At 35.4% G+C, this 16,912-nt stretch overlaps 1 long non-coding RNA gene across 2 annotated transcripts; it reads right to left on the bottom strand.

The window, feature by feature from the left end:
• Positions 1-2,728: 2,728 nt before the first annotated feature.
• Positions 2,729-6,075, bottom strand: LOC122298677. 2 transcript variants are annotated; one of them, XR_006239502.1, is made up of 2 exons: positions 6,033-6,075; positions 2,729-3,991 (listed from the first exon to the last, which is right to left on the bottom strand). It is a non-coding gene; the product is annotated as an uncharacterized LOC122298677 (long non-coding RNA). The 2 variants fall into 2 exon arrangements; XR_006239503.1 differs by lacking the exon at positions 6,033-6,075 and adding an exon at positions 4,341-5,966.
• Positions 6,076-16,912: the final 10,837 nt, after the last annotated feature.

Genomic DNA, 16,912 nt, shown 5'->3' with positions numbered 1-16,912 from the left:
GGCAAAATATCTGGTCTCAGGGGAAATGGGAGCTCAAGTTCTACTACTTTGCTACCCTGGTATGTCTTTGGTGGGAGTAGGAAAATTTTATTGTTTATTTAGAAAAACAAATCATACATTGCTGACCGCGTAGATGATATGGAGAGTGTAAGGGACTCAAAGTAGAAGAACTCTTTACAAAAAGAGAAAAGTGAGTTTTTTTAGCTAGATTTAGGTTAATTGTTTTTTTTTTTTTTGAAATATCCAATCCACTTGCTCTATGGATCCAGTCTCTCCAATACGGTAGTTATCTTCCTATATATCTTCCTTTGGTTCCTTGTGAAAGGGTATATCCAAGATGAAGTGGGGTTTTGAAGCTTGTTAAACAAAATAAATTGTATTCCCCATATCTCGGTCAAGACAATCTTAGATAAAATAATTGTCAATTTTTTTTAGTATCAGATTCAAATCAATAGGTTTTATGGTGAAAATTTGTGCAAAGAACTCGTTTGGTATTTTAATTAATTTAGCCATATCTATTGATATGTCAATCTTTATAGCCATAAAAAGAACATACTAAGGCCCGGTTTGTATACAAGAAGTGTTTCATTTCATCATTATAAATTTATCAAATTTTCACACAAAATATAATAAAGAATTTAATTTTTTCAAATAATAATAATATTAAAAAATAATATTATAATAATATTTTATTTAACTTTTATTTCAATAGTCTATCCAAATGACATCTAAATAGAGGATAATGTCGTCAATTCTAATTTTTTATGTGCCAAACATATCTCTTTGAGATAGCCAAAGGAGGGAGGGACGGTGCGATTCACTCATCAGGGTTGTTGGATATATGCTTATTATATTATAGTTTTTTTTTTTTTTTGTTTCTTGTTCGGGATTGAAAAAGAAATTAAATGGTTAAAAAATTAAAATAAAATGAAAAAAAAAGAAATAAAATGAAATTTCCCAAGACTAAAAAAGCAACTAAATTTAGAGGAAAAAAAATACAATTTAAAAAAATCTCAGAGAAAAAACATCAAATTAGGGAAATACAAAATGGTGGCAACCATGCTATCCATCACTTTATTTCACCACCATACGGAGCAAATGGAGGCGTACACCCATCTTCAGTCTACAGATGTCGGCCTCGTTCCTTGGGCTAGCTGAAAAGAATCGAGTAATGACAAATTTGAAGTATACAAGTCTACTCAGTCGTTTTGTAAAATATAAGGAAAAATATAGTTATAAGTACAATTATGTACTAATCTGTACATCAATATGATGCGATTGGTTAAAAAGTAGATTTTATTGAAAATAATGTTAATTTAAATTTTAAGTATGAATAAATCAGTATTGATATGCAGATTAGTGCGTAACTGTATTTGTATGTAGCAAAACTCAAAATATAAACCCAACCTGAAAATGTAATACAAAAATCACCTTTAGGTGAGACTTATTTCTTTCACAAACAGTCTATGTCACGCTTAACTTAAGACTTATACATAACATTATTATAGAAGTGGCACTTCGAAACATTACAGGCAGATTCAATACCTACAAAGCTCAGCTTATTCCTCGGTAATCGGTATCTCGTGTATTTATAATCGCAAGAATTGACTCCAAAAGTTATCGGAGTAATTTCCAGTGATAGAAGTCCATCATAGGCATTTCGAGAGAAGAAAAAACAAGAAATCATTGATTGTTGTTGCATCAGAGTATTGAAGTTCAGAGAGCTAATTTATTTTCTTAAAAAAGAGAATTGCACATCATTTTTTTATTAATGAACTCTAAGCAAGAATATCATTGCTACAACAACAGCAAAAAATAATCTTCTTTCGGGGTCTAATTTCTTATTCTTTTTCTTCTAGGTAGCAGAAAATCAATCGAGTCTTTCTTCACATATGACATGCCTGTCATCTCTGGTGATCATTTTCTTGGGCTAAAAGCATCTTAACTACTTTTCTCATGTTGGGTCTTGCATCTTTTTCTTCATCCGCACATTGCAGAGCAACCCCAATCAAAGTTTCCATTTTTCGTACGTCATATTTGCCTTTCAGCATTGGGTCTATGATCTCTTCAAGCCAGGACTTGGTTGAAGCCGCCCTATTGTTCTTTTCCCTCACCCACGACACAAGCCTTTTGAGCTGTGGCTCCCCTCCATTGTCAATGACATGAACACCCCGTAGCTATAAACAATCCCGTAGCTATAAACATCTACTTTCGAGGTGATAGGCACATTGAATACCCACTTCGGAGCCATATATCCCCGAGTTCCTCTTGTCCTCAAGAAACTTGAATTGTCATTTTCTCCTCTGCTTTGTAGTTTCACTACAACAAAAGCCACTATTTTCGGCGACTTAATATCGCGGCAAAAGTCTAAAAGTCGCTGCAAATACTAATTTGTGGCTACTCTGTACCCGCCGGTATTGTGCCGCAATTGTTGAGTGAGAAAAAGATGTTTTCGGCGTGGGTTATCGTGGCCGGAAATAATATTTTTAGCCGCGACAAATTGTGGCCGCTAATGATCTAATAGTGCGCCGGAAAAGTGTTTTGCATAGCCTGTTAATTTAAAATGAAATGAGTTTTTGCTGCGATAAATAGTCGCCGCAAAAAGTACTATGATTCGCCACAAAAGTCTTCCATGCTGCATTTCCGTGATTTACAATTTACCATGTCAGCCTCTTTTTTTTTTAAACATATGTAGTCCCCCATTAGATACAATATCCAACGCATGTAATAGATTAACATATTCTCTAATAAGTATATAATATCATGAATTAATCGTTTACATGATATAGATATTTGAAATACCCCCAACATGTATCGGTATATCATTCATTCATAAAAAAAGGTGCTATTTGAAATTCACCCCAATATGCCACATTAATATATCAATGTAAGTTTACATGTATACTCCTCATATTTATTGTATAATAAGGATTTCCTTAGCAAGTCTTGATCATCATGGAAGCTGCCTTCTTCATCTCAAAACCTAAAGGTATACCTCTTCATCTGAAAACTGGAAACCTCCTTCATTGATCTCAAAGCTGCAAAAATTTAGATTCACAAATTTTTCTTTAGTTTCCAAAACCCAATAGAAATTTAAATTGCAACTACAAAATTAGGAAACCTAAAAACTATTATAAACCAAAAGAAAATGGGTGCATGCATGTAAGTCATATTATAAACCAAAAGAAACCTCCTTCATTGATCTCAAAGCTACAAAATTGGGAAAAAGATCCTTTAAAGAATCATTCCATTCCACCCATATTCTGGTCATATAAAAGAAAAAATTTGTGGATGATATGATTTTTATATTAATGTGGAAGATCTAAGGTGTTGTTCCTTAATTTTTGTGATTATATATTTTCAACTATTTATTAACTAGTTGAATCAAGATGCACTTTTTGTAGTCACCACAGTACATAGAATATGGGAATGTAAATTTAAGCACTTGGAAACTAGAGATTGATATCACCATAGTACATCATTATATATACTGAACTGCATATCATTATATATTAGAAACTGCACAAGGTACCTAGTTCTCCAACATATACACACAGCTAAACTTATAGTAGCATAATGTCATTTGGGAATTAAATAGTACAGTTGATGAGGTAAGCACAATTAACGAGAACTATTTGCTAATTTGCCACTGGTGAAAAGATCAGACCGTTAACATTAACATTTCAAACCGTAATTGCCGTTAATTTTAAATCTTGTTTCTATTACTGGAATCTCCAGTAGCTAAATTTGTCTCACATCACACGTACGAATCTCCATTGTTGTGTTTTGTGTGGTTCTTGGCAAACACTCCAAGAAAATTATCTCAAAATGTGCACTTGTGTGTGGTTTCCTAAAATCAGCTATAAACATGCTGGAATTAAACGAGTAATCCAAGACACTTAACTAGAATTATCTCAAAATGTTTGCCAGAGTTCCCCACCACAAAGATGCGTTCAACCTTGGTGATCTCATATCTCAACTTGAGAAACGCCTGCAGGCAAATCGAGAGAAGGACAAAACAGGAATAAAGTCAATAGAGGAGTTTTGAAGACTTAATTAATATTGACAATGATATTATGAGATAAGAAAATTAAGAAAGGGGGTAGTGAAGGTGAAGGAGTCAGGCTAGTTATAAGAAAATCAAACTGATGAAAGTAATGATTAAAACATGTTATATGAATGGATTAGATCTGAATTCCATCCCCAGACTGTGATTTGCATAAAAGAAAACCAACAATCAAGCATAACACAATACTAAAATAGAACATTATGCATATTTGTGGTTTGTAGTACACACATGCAATAGACAGAAACAGGGCACAAAAAACTAAGGAACTCACCCACTGGTAACTATGGAAGCAGAACCCAGCCAGAATTGATCTCACACAGTTCTTTAACATTTAAACCTTTATTTTCTGAGGAAAAAGAAAATAAACTGATCTCACAAGCCTACAACTAAATCCCAACCAACATCACTTCAATATCTAGTACCAATTCCTATCATTCCACTCCAATCTTCCATATACACAACTTAAATTCATAAAAGATACTAGCATACTTGTTGCACATATACATCAATCCAACACAATTACAATTCACAAAGACTAATAAGCTTCTTTCACACAAACATGCATACTCAATCCATACATCACTTCCATATAATTTATCATACCCAACATATTTATGCAAAAATCTGTCCAATTGTTGGACTTCATGGTTCTCATGTACATTCAAATTCATAAACCATTGCATTTAAATAAAATCTTACCAACTCTTCAACTAAATAAATATGCGCCCATAAACTAAACCCATTACACAAATTATGATCATATAAACCTCATATTACTTTCAAAATGCATAAAATCTGTCCATCCAACACTTAAAATACTTTACTCAATATATAAGCCTCTTGGCAATACCTACAACACACATACTCAATACAAAAGTCCAACTAAACTCCACATAGAACAACCAACACAACCCCATACTTCACAATCTCTATGCTTCACTTACAACTCCTTTAATATTTGGATATCTCTTCTATTTTCTTTGAAATCATAGAAATCATCAAGTAGATCACCCATTTTTGTTCTTTGTGCAGGACCTATTTTTGTGAACACCATGTTGTTCATATAAGGTGACGAATTGCCTTCAAATTACTCCAACAATTAATTTATAACAACAACAACAGCAGTATTAGTCTCAACTATAACTGCTCTTCTAATAATTTGACTAGATATGTGAAGTTCAGGGGCCAAAGTAAGCAGGTTTGTGCTTCAATCAAACATTCTCTTCAATCTACAAACTCACAAAATCCATATAAATTTCCTGTAAACAAAGGGTTAAACTGCTTAGAAGTCCTTCGGTAAAACATAAAGAGTAATGACTGACAACTTCTATATATCAATGGCAAACAAGTTTCTAGAACCAGCAGTTTATACAAAGATGATTACCAAACCATAAAACGAAATGAAAATTAATACAAAGATTGTTCAAACTTAAAAAATAACTCTACCAAATGGCCCTTAAATTAGCTCATTCCAGAATTACATTACCAAATCTTGAATATGGTGTACAATGCAGCCATCTCTGTGTCATTTATGCATAGACTGAGAGTGAAGCTTCAATGTTGGTGAACGAACACATTCCATCTCTTTATAGCAATCTTCCTAAACATATTCTAGAATCAGTTTTGCAACTGAGTTTGGCTTTTCCACATGAGGAACCACACATGCACCGCAGTACTCAAACCACTAAATTAGGTTGGAAAAACAGCCTAAACTGGTTATTACAAACCCCAAAATCGAAAATCCCTTGATTACAATCATAATTAACTAGTTATTAAACATTTTTGGTAGCCAACGGAAAGAAAATCAAAGAGAAAAGGGCGAGAAATGGACTCCATGACAGTGACAGATCGAGAAATATTAAGCTACAATCCGAGAGAGAGAGAGAGAGAGAGAGAGAGAGAGAGAGAGAGAGAGAGAGAGAGAGAGAGAGAGAGAGAGAGAGAGAGAGCATGAGAAACTGACCGGCGTCGATGAGAAGACAGCGGCGAGAAGACGGTGTTGGTGGCAACAGCGGAAATTTGTGAGGATGTTAAACCTCAGAGAGAGAAAGAGCGAGATAAAGAGAGGGTGAAAGTGGGCAAATCAGGGGAGGGGGGATTTAAATTGCTTATTACCGCGACTCCAAGTCACTGTAATAAGTCAATTTAAGCGGCGACTGAAATTGAGGCAAATTTGGGTCGCTATATTAAGTTATTAAGACAAGAAATTTGACTAGACTATTTGCGGCGACCAATACTCGCACGAAAAAGTATTTAATTTCGGTCTGAAATAAAAATGTGATTATTTCTGGCGATTTTAGTGTCGCAAGAAATAAAAATAGCCCAATCTAGTCTTTTTTTTTGTAGTGTTTGGACAGCCCAAAATCTGCCACCTTTGGTTGATAATTAGAGTCTAGGAATATGTTTCCAGGTTTTACATCGCAGTGTAAAACCCACTCCAAGCACTCTTCATGCAAATAAGACAGGCCTTTTGTAGTGCCTAAAGCGATTTCAAACATTTTCTTCCAATCAAGTGAATTAGAATAGAGGTTTTCTGCCAATGAACCATGCTCCAAGTACTTGGACACCAAAAGCCTATGCTTTCCCTCGGCACAATAACCCCACATTTCTATCAAGTTCATGTGGTTAAGCCTACCAATAATGCTCACTTCTGCTATAAATACCTCTTCTCCTTGGTTAGCTTCGTAGAGTTGCTTGATTGCCGCAACTCGATTGTCCGCCAACACCCCTTTGTACACAATCCCTCATGCATCTCTTCCAATCTCCTCAGTGAAATCCTTTGTGGCCTTCTTGAGCACCAACTATGTCCATACACCACTTATTTGGTAAGAAAAAAATTATGTGTAGTATGGGGATGATGAGTATAATTTTTTGTGTTTAAATAGAAGAGTAAAAATGACCACTCACATATTGATGTGTGGTGTAAGTGAGGATAAGTAAAACTTTCCTGTACCAATAGTACAATTTTATTGTTTTTTTAATATTAAAAAAACAGCTGAAATCCCTTTAGTCCCTGTACAAGGACCATTCTTTGTTAGTTTTTAAATATTGTACTTGTGCACAACTAATTGGAAGCTTTTATCAATTATTTAAACTTAAATTGCCTTGAGTTGAGGCATAATCTCAAATTGAGTCTCTATTTTAGTCTTCACTTCGACTGTTTGACTCTTAGAAAATTGAAATATAGATATGTATGAGGATAGCAGCCTGCAGGTTTTAGAGTCTAAGCACCATTTTTGTAAGTACTCCTGTCTCAGTTTTCTTTCAATCTCAGCTAGTATTTTCTAGTTTGTGTCTTTTCAAACCATTTTCTTCCGATGGATCTTTTGATCTAGTCTCTGAGAAGGATACAATACAATTATATACTAATTGCATAAATTAATGAATTCAGTTCAAAGTCTCTTCAGTACAGGTTTAGGTAGCAAACACTTTGCTTTCATGAGATTCCATAAAAAACTATGAATTTTGTTCTACATCTCCTAAACCCATAAAAAGAATCCTAAATATTGCTAAGCTAGCCTTTATAATATATGTTGTGCACAAAACTGCCCAAAAATCACACAAGATGATATTTTAAGTGGTTCAGCAATGGCCTATGTCCACTGGAGCCAAAATTCAGTATGTTTGTATGAGATTACAAACACTCAAAGTATACTCACATCCTCTATTTTTTGCACACTCAATTTACAGGTCTAAGCTTTCCTTTTATAGGAGAAACTTAACTAATAATACAAATGGTGTCCTATAGCAACTATATAGGTTGATGCAAAGCTTGGACGATGCAGACCATTAAATTTGGATGGTGTAGAGCGTGAACTTTGGACGGTGCAGAGTTTTGGTGCAGTGCAACCCTTTTTATTTGTTTTCACACTTAGGTGGTCAACAATCACTCCCTCTATACAAGTGTGCCATATTAGGCTGCTTACAAACTGTTGCATCCTTCAAATGATTGCACCTCTGCTATTGAATGCGCCATAAGACTCCAAGGCACCCGAAGGTGCTCAGCAGCGTGCAATATTGATCAAGTCCAAGCGGTGTTGGAGCTTGATCCCTGTGACGACTTTCGTCAACATATCTACTAGATTATCATCAGTGTCAATCTCCTGAAGTATGATGCCCTCTTCTTTTAATATTTCACGTACAAAGTGAAATCGAACATCTATGTGTTTCATTTGAGAGTGATACACTTGATTCTTGGTCAAATGACTTGTACTTTGACTGTCACAATAAACGGTAACCTCTTGCTGCTTAAAACCCAAATTTGTTACTAGTCTCTGTAACCAAATGACTTCTTTCACAGCTTCTATTACAGCCATGTATTCAGCCTCCGTGGATATTGTAGACTGCAAATTTAATCGCCAACTAACTGGTGCTCCAGTTGTGATACTTCGTATTTATGTATATTTTGACTAAGTAATTATTGCATTTCTTAGGATTATGAGCTTTCTTGTTTTAAAATTTAGATGATTTACATGGTATTATTTTATGACTTTTAAGTGTGAAATTTAATTTAAAGTGTTTTCTCGTTATTAAATATTGTTCATTATTTAAATTTCTCTTTATTCTAGATTAGTTTAATGTTGGATTTTATTATTTTATTTTACTTAGTTATTGCGTTTAAATTATTTTATTAAAATTGCCGTTTTGAAATCCTTTTCTTTGGATCAGTTTTGAGACACCTAGTTGAAAAGACTGGATCTTATTTCTTTCCATTCTTTTTTCTTTTTCTTTTTTTCTTTTTTCCTTTTTTCTTTTTCTTCCTTTTCTTTTTCCTTCTTCCCTTTCCCCCCATCCAGCCTGCGCAACCTCTCTCTTTTCTCTCCTCCAGCCCAGCCAGGGTGCCGCCATGACTCATGCCGTCGACCTCCCCTACACCGATCCCCAGCCACCGCAACTTGCCCTTCCCTTTCCCTTCCAGAAATGCCCCTCCCTCCACTCGGTTTCTCCCCTACTGCAGCCTAGCACCATCGTCAATAGCCACCCAAGCCTCACTGGTCCACCACCGACCCCCCCAGCAGTTAAGCCCAAGCCACAGCAGCCCCACACGTAGCCTCTTCCCTCTTTTCCGAAATGGGTCTTCTCCTTTACACAACTTCACCATCACATGGCCTTAGCACCGCCGTTCACCGGTCCTCGCCCTACCGAGCACCACCACCCTGACCACCCCTTCCTCCTACCCTTGACCCGAAGCCCATATCCCACCCATGCCCCCCCCCCTCTCTCTCTCTCTCTCTCTCTCTCTCTCTCTCTCTCTCTCTCTCTCTCTCTCTCCCATAAAGTCAGATCCATTGTGCGCTCCCACCCACGGCCAACCACCACCACCATTAGTTTCACCAATACCACTAAGCCCTTCCTTAGCCATCCCAAGTCTTCGTTTGTGGTCGTTCAGAATTAGGTATTTTGAGACCCATGGTTGTTGCTTGGAAACCTCAGATCCGCTGCTACTCTGCCACTTTTGGTATGATCTTTGATCTTCTAGAGTGCCTTTCATCATTGTAAGTAATTTTCCAAAAAACTTTTTGAGATTTAAATATATTTTGCACTAACAAATCTTTTGTGATCTGGTTGGTTGTGTCGAACATTGAGTTCAAGGAGTTTGGGGGTCGGTTGGATTGGAGGATGGAGTTGTTTGTGTGATTGGATGATGCTTGGAACTGTTGGTTGTTGGATAGTGTCATGTCATACACATTGCATAATTGCACGCATGTTCATGTTTGTAAATGAAAACTAGATTTTCGCATAATTGCATGCATGTTCATGTGTATATTTGAAAATTGGATTATCATGTGAAAAATAATTTTTGGGTGCTTGTATTACGACCCCAAGCTGAGATGAGGCATTATCTTGGTGGAGCTCCTCTAGTCACTTGGGAGCGTAATATATTAAGTGACGTCTCCTAGGTTATCGCTAGACGACAATAGGATCGGAGAGGATGGTAATACTCTAGGGTTGACTCCGTGGCCCCTCTGCTAGTTGGGGCTAGAGGATGGTTAGCCATGAATGCACTGGGTGCTGAACTAGGTATTGCTCTTTACGAAGTCACACGCATGGTCGTTACCCGTGGTGTGACAAATGGAGCCAGGGTATGCAGATGGTCCCTAGGGGAGATCATGGTCCATACAGAGTAAATGGATAATGGGCTATTTTATGGGAAAATAGCGGTTTTGATAAATGGATATATGTGGACCATTTTCTGGAAAAAATAGTGGATTTTTTGTTGGGCCATTTACTGAGAAAATGGCAGATGTTAATTTTAATGGACTTGGTTTTCGGACCAAATGAGATTTTGGCGTGAGTTGGAAAATAATCATTTTTAGAAAAAGTGGATTTTTGGGTCTCATGCATATTTCATTATATGCACACATATTTGTTCTTGCATAAATGTATTTTCATCTATTAGGCTGTTTGGTTTATTACTTGTTGAGACTCACCACCTCATGCTATTCGAACCCTGCGGTACTGTTTTATGGTATCATAGATTTTGATGCAGATGATGATGTTGGGCTTAAGGATTCGGCTCCATCGGAAGAGTGACCCGAGGTCTCTTTCTCTTGTATTGGGATTTGTTTCCCACTCATTTATGTATTTTGGTCTTTGTAATATATTTTTCGAGATAACTGTATAATTCTTTTCAAACGGTTTTATTAAAGTAAATCTGTATTTAAAATTCTGGTATTTAGTTGATTGACTTTAATTTATCCGTTGTGTCTTTGTTGTACACTTTCTACATGTACACACACTTGGCACTTACCATTGGGATGCGTGGCCCATGTTGTCATCATCCTGACGCCTTGATTCCTATGTGTTTGTACGTGGGAGTCGGGGCGTCACAGGTGGTATCGGAGCGGTTATGCTCTGGGTAAAATCACATGTCCTATAGGTGCTGTACCAGAAAATTTTAAAGGTTTAATTTGAAATTATTTTTATTTAATTTGATTTGATATGAAATTATGTCATTTTATTTATGGAATCTATTTTATTTGGTTTTATTTTGTCCAGAGTTGAAAAGTGGGTTAAGGGTTACGTTATGGCAGGAGAATGATACGACCAAGAATGCCATTGTTAGGTATGAATATTTAGTGTAGTAGGCTTGAACTTTTATCGATGTGGTTTTCTTTTATAATATTGAGGCTTGAAGGGAACGACATGGTTTAGGCGATCTTTTTGGAGTAGGAACTCAAGTCGCAATGAGGAAGGGAATTAGCTTTAATTCGCTTAAGATGATTGAGGTCTTAGGTTCTGTAGAATTTATGTAATGAGTCTATAGGGTAGGAGATTGTAAGTTCAATGAACTTGAAGGATAAGTTTATGAGAAGTTCATCCAAGGTTTGAGGCCCTATAGATTTTATGAAACAAGTTTATGAGATTTAAGGTGGTAGGTTCAACAATCATTTGAGGGGTTAGAAGGTTTAGATTTTGCCAATTCTAATGAGCAATTCGATAACATTTGGGGTTTTAGAATCTACAAGCTTTACAAGGCAATTGTTTTTATATCTAGGTTCATCGATCTTGAGGATTTCGGAAAATGATGCTTATATAGTTTAAGGTTTTAGAATTTGCAAAATTGAAGGACTGATTTGTAATAAGATTTGAATTTTTAGTTCCGCAGGCTTGGTGTGATAGCTTGATTTATTTTGGAGATTGATTGGTTTGTAACCATTAAAATGGGGTTGATCAGAGTTGAGTTGCTGATATAGGAATTTTTCATGAGTGTTTCTTTGGAGATTGAAGGTAATGATCTAGTTCGTGTATTTTTCCAAGAATTGTAGATATCGATGTAGTTTGAAAAATGATTGTTTTTAGCTCGAGGTTATAATGGCAGGTTTAGGATTTGATCCATATCAATTTTAAGGATAATAGATGGTGCATATTTAGAAAATGATTATTGTTGATTTCAAGGATATAGGTCCAATGATGGAAATGGTAATGATGGATCACTTGCACATTTGGAGGAGTATTGGTTTTGACTAAGGATACATGAGATCAACGCGTAGTAGTGGTGAGTTTGTATGGATTTCAGAGAGTACAGGTCTTAGTCTCATTTTTTGGCTTGGAAGAAGTGGCTTTGGTAGGTGTTGAAGAGGAGTCGATACGGTAGTATTCAATTCAAGAGATCTTGGTTTTGAGTTTTTGGTGAGTTGATCAGAGTGTAGTCGAAGTGGGTTACTCAATGGAATGTTAGTTGGCAGTAATTGTTGTGATTATCTTCAGGAATTAGTTGTGACTTGAGGTCACATAGGAATTAAAATTTTGGAAACTATACTTTTCCTTGGAGATTGAGCGTCCAGTTGGGAGAATTATGGACATTGTTATTTAACTTGAAGAGAGATTGTTGGATCACCATGTGTGGTGTATGATAAGACTCAGAAGTCGAAACTTAGGCATCAACGGTGGATAACATAACTAGATCTATGAGGTAATAAAGCATTAGGATCCAAGAGTGTTGTGCAATAGTTTTTAATGGATTGGAGATTTGAACAGCATGGCTTGCTTTGAGGTTTAATCGCGATCTGCTATTGAGGAACTAGTTGTGCTAATACTGGAGTTTATGAGAGTAGAAGCAGGAGTTACCAAGAGGGTTTCGATAATGTTTCGGTGAATTCAATGGTGGTTCATATTGAGTTTAGTCACCGCTAGATTAGATGGTATTCAGAATTTAGGTGATAAACTTTTAAATATTTGTGTTGGGTAAAAGTTTATAGGCGCTCTTATTGGTTTGGGTTAGAGTCTTTTTGTGACGGCCCTAGATTCTGTTTGGGATCTGACGGACATCCGAAACGTCGGGACATGCAACACAAGGTTACCTGCTCCCGTTCATGATATATAAGATGTAATGTTTCTAACATGCATCTAGCATTATGCAATATTCACAGCAGATAATTTTTTTCTTGACCAATACTATACACCAAACTTATAATATCCCAAATAGTTAAAGCATAATCTATACATACTTAATAAAATAAACATCTTCGATTACAGTACGGGTCTCGAAAGACTGAAATCTCAAAAGGTGGGAGACGGGGCTCCATATTTACATTACCAAAATATACTATTGGGCTAGTTCGTCGAGTAACTCATGTAACTCGACTAACGAGGCCATACTTTTGCCTAAAAACCCAACTATGGAAGCTGTAAACTCTGCACCGCATCTGCGGCGTCTAGTCAATATCCTCTAGTCTACTAGTGTTCACTCTCTACTCTGATCCTGACACATCGCCTACCAATCGGGGGAATGTTAGTTAGGACTACCACGATGAGATTTGATTACAAACCTAAGCAAGTTAACAGAAAACTCCCACACAAGTAAATGATGCATGCATGATAGTAAATGCATGAATGTACAATCAAAGTTAATAGTAAGCATGACATAACTTGACATAATATGGCATAAAATAATAAGCATAATGTGACTTAACATAACATGGCATGAACTGACATAATTTGAACTAAAACTGAAATTGAACTTGACTTGACATGACATGAATATGAACGTACAACATAACATGGACTAGCAACATAGCATGAACGTGAACTTAAAACATAACATGGACTTAAAACATAGCATGAATATGAACTTATATAACATGAACGTAAACTTGAAACATAATGTGAACATGAGCATAGCATAACATGAACGTGAACTTAAACTTAACTTGACATAAACTTGAACTTAACATAATGGCAGACTATACTCTTTCATCGTAGTACTCGGCAGTGCATAGCCTTAACCGCAGTACCAGGTAGTGCGTATTATTCTTGATTGTAATACAACTTAACTGATTTCTTCATCTGTAGCATGGCAGATTATACTCCTTCACCTTTGTACTCAGTAGTGCATAGCCTTGACTGCAATACCAGGCAGCGCATATCATCCTTCTATAGTACAAATTAACTGATAATTGAAACTTAACTACTCTCAAAATACACAATTGTATTCGAGATGAAACGTGAGTGGAATATGAAAGGATAGAAGTCTTGATGTCACATAACATGACTTAAACGTAAATTGAGAGACATGACTTACTTGAGATAGAAATATTTTGTAGCATGATATAACATGTAACAAACAATATAACATAACATGGCATAACATGTAACAGTAAATATTACGTGACATGGCATACATGTAACAGATGGCATAATGTAATCTGACATACTTGTAACATACAGCAATACGTGACTTAATAGATTGTGTAACAGATAAGCATTCTTGACAGAATAAATCATGTGTAACAGATAAACATGTAATGACGTGGCATGACATGGCATATTCGATAACATATGTACATAAATTGTAGTTCCCTTACCCATCACACATACATAGTAAACTGATAGTAAGTTAGAAGCTAACTTACCTCAATCGTCGCGTTCTACTAGAATAAAGCACGAAACACGAGGAATTGAAAATAATGATTCTAAAAATTAGAATTTTAATCACTAACAATTAGAAGCATGAAAACAAGCTAACTTAGAGTAAAATTACCATTTTACCCTTTACATGTGAGAAAATGGCAATTTTATCCCTAACTTAAGAATTTCACATCCTAACTCCAAAAATTTTCAGAATTTACATTCCTCATGTAAATTTTGTCCTAAACTTAAATATCAACTCATAAAAATTTAAAACAAATCACAACTATGAAAAACACACTATGGCCGAAACATCCATAGGCCATTTCTTTTTATTTTTGTTGCAATTCCTTCCAACTTCAAAACTCATGCTTAAACCAAAATTTTACAACAAAGATCTTCCTATCCTAAATTTAAAACCATACTTAAAACATCCATTTAAAAAAAGCTAATCATCAACACCAAACTTTTTGTAAAAAGATCCAAACTTTTTAACAAATAGTAAACCGTTGAATCACAAGCTTTGACTTTAAATCAAAACATCTCCAAGAATTCCAAAAAATCAAATCTTTCTTCTAAAATATTCATAAAATCATGCTAAGATCAACAATGCTTTAAATCATTAAACAAAACTCACCAAAAATCACAAAATAACACTTGAAGTTTTTGGTTTTACACTTAATCCAAAAACATAAACTTGTTTTTTAAGCAGCTTTGATCAATCTCTTGATCCATGGCTTAAAAAGATAAGATCTTCAAAATAAAACATCACATAGTTTAAAAATGTGTCCTAAATAAGATCCAACCATCAAACTTAAAATCACATGGCTAAAAGTCAATAAAACATGGATCTAACCCAAAAACATCAAATCTTAGGCCTAACCGAAATCCTCTTGCATAGAAAACTCATATCTTTGAAACTAATATTAAATATCTTTAAAATAACATCTTAAAATTAAAATAAGATACTTAGGATCATCACATAAAAATATCAAAGCCTTTGGAGTAAGATTAAATCACGAAATATTCAAACTTTCTCAAAACACAAACAGTTTTTCCACTTCCAGTTTTCAAGTTTTTAGATCTAAGGAAAACTATCATCAAAAGCTTTAGTAATGCAATAAAATCTCAATGAAAATTTATAAGCATATTCTAAAAACAATCCATTAAATTTTAGGACCAAGATATGTCCATTAGCTTGGTCAAAAAATCCAAAACATATCATACTCTCCAGTTTTACGCCTAGAATGATATTTCCACGATTAAAAATACTTTTGATCAATCAAATGACCAGGAAATGAGACGAATAAATATCCAAAGAAACTGAACTCAAATATGAACAACATTTGTGGAGGAGTAATTGTGAGAAAATACTTAAAAATGGTCCAAAAGCTGCATGCAAGAAGACCTAGAAATCTACTAAGAGAGCTATTTTGGGTTTCTCTCAAATAATGGAGTGAATAAGTGATTAAAGTGAGAGACATGTGTCATGCACGAGTTTAGATCTCTGGAGGGGGAAGTTATGGGCTTGAGTGACCCTTGATTGGAGATGCTATGTCACATAAAGTGGAGAATAGTGAGGGGCAAGGAGTGCCTCCTACTGCTGTGAGGTATGAAGGATGGTGAGGTGGATTTCTCTTTCACATCAAGACACTATTGGGTGCAGCTATGGGCAATGGATGGCCTGCCATGTGGGGGAGGAAACTTCTCCAAGAAGCTTTGCCAAGGTGGCCAAATTCATGAGACTTGGTGGGCCTCAACTAAGTGGGTTTCAATTTGGGGTTTAAAGGGGGTTTGGTTAGGGTTTGAGATGCTATCAAGCCAAAATCTAATTTTTCTTGGCCCAATCAAATTTTCAAGGTTTAAAAGGTTGGATAATAATGTCACAACAAGAATTTGATAAATTAATAGCATGTGGAAGTGATTGAATCAAGTGATTAAACACAATGCTAGAAATTGGATCAAAAGGGGTTTGGAGGCTAACTTTAGGGTTTAGGGTAACCGTTTATGGTTTTGGTTTCAACCAAACTTTTGGGGTTTCAATTGGATTCTAACCATTTAGGGTTTCACTACGGTTGAAACCCTCTTTGGTCTAGCACAATTTGGTTGATTAGATGTAAAAGGTTTTGTTTAGATGGCATGATCTCACACCTTGATTTTCATCACAAATCCATCTGATGGTTCCTTATGGTGTCAAGTGTCTAATACTATTCACTGTGATTGTGCGGCTAAGATCTTACCAAGTGTCCAAATAAAACTTATCTAACCTAATTTTTACATTCCACACTATGATTTGTATAAACAACATTTGGTATGCTTATCGAGTTTACTATTCACTTTAAAAAAATGCATAATAAACCTAGTGCTAAAAAATCCTAAATATTCATATTAACATACAGTGAAAATCGTTTACCAAAATTCAACCTCGAAGTGCCCCTAAAAATAATTTTACAGTTTCGAACATGCGTTTCGTTGTTAAAATCTTAAATAATC

Source organism: Carya illinoinensis, chromosome 16 (genome assembly GCF_018687715.1).
Source record: "Carya illinoinensis cultivar Pawnee chromosome 16, C.illinoinensisPawnee_v1, whole genome shotgun sequence".
NCBI lineage: Eukaryota > Viridiplantae > Streptophyta > Magnoliopsida > Fagales > Juglandaceae > Carya > Carya illinoinensis.
The sequence above is the reverse complement of the archived record's forward strand: the minus strand, read 5'-3'. Positions and strand labels throughout refer to the sequence as shown.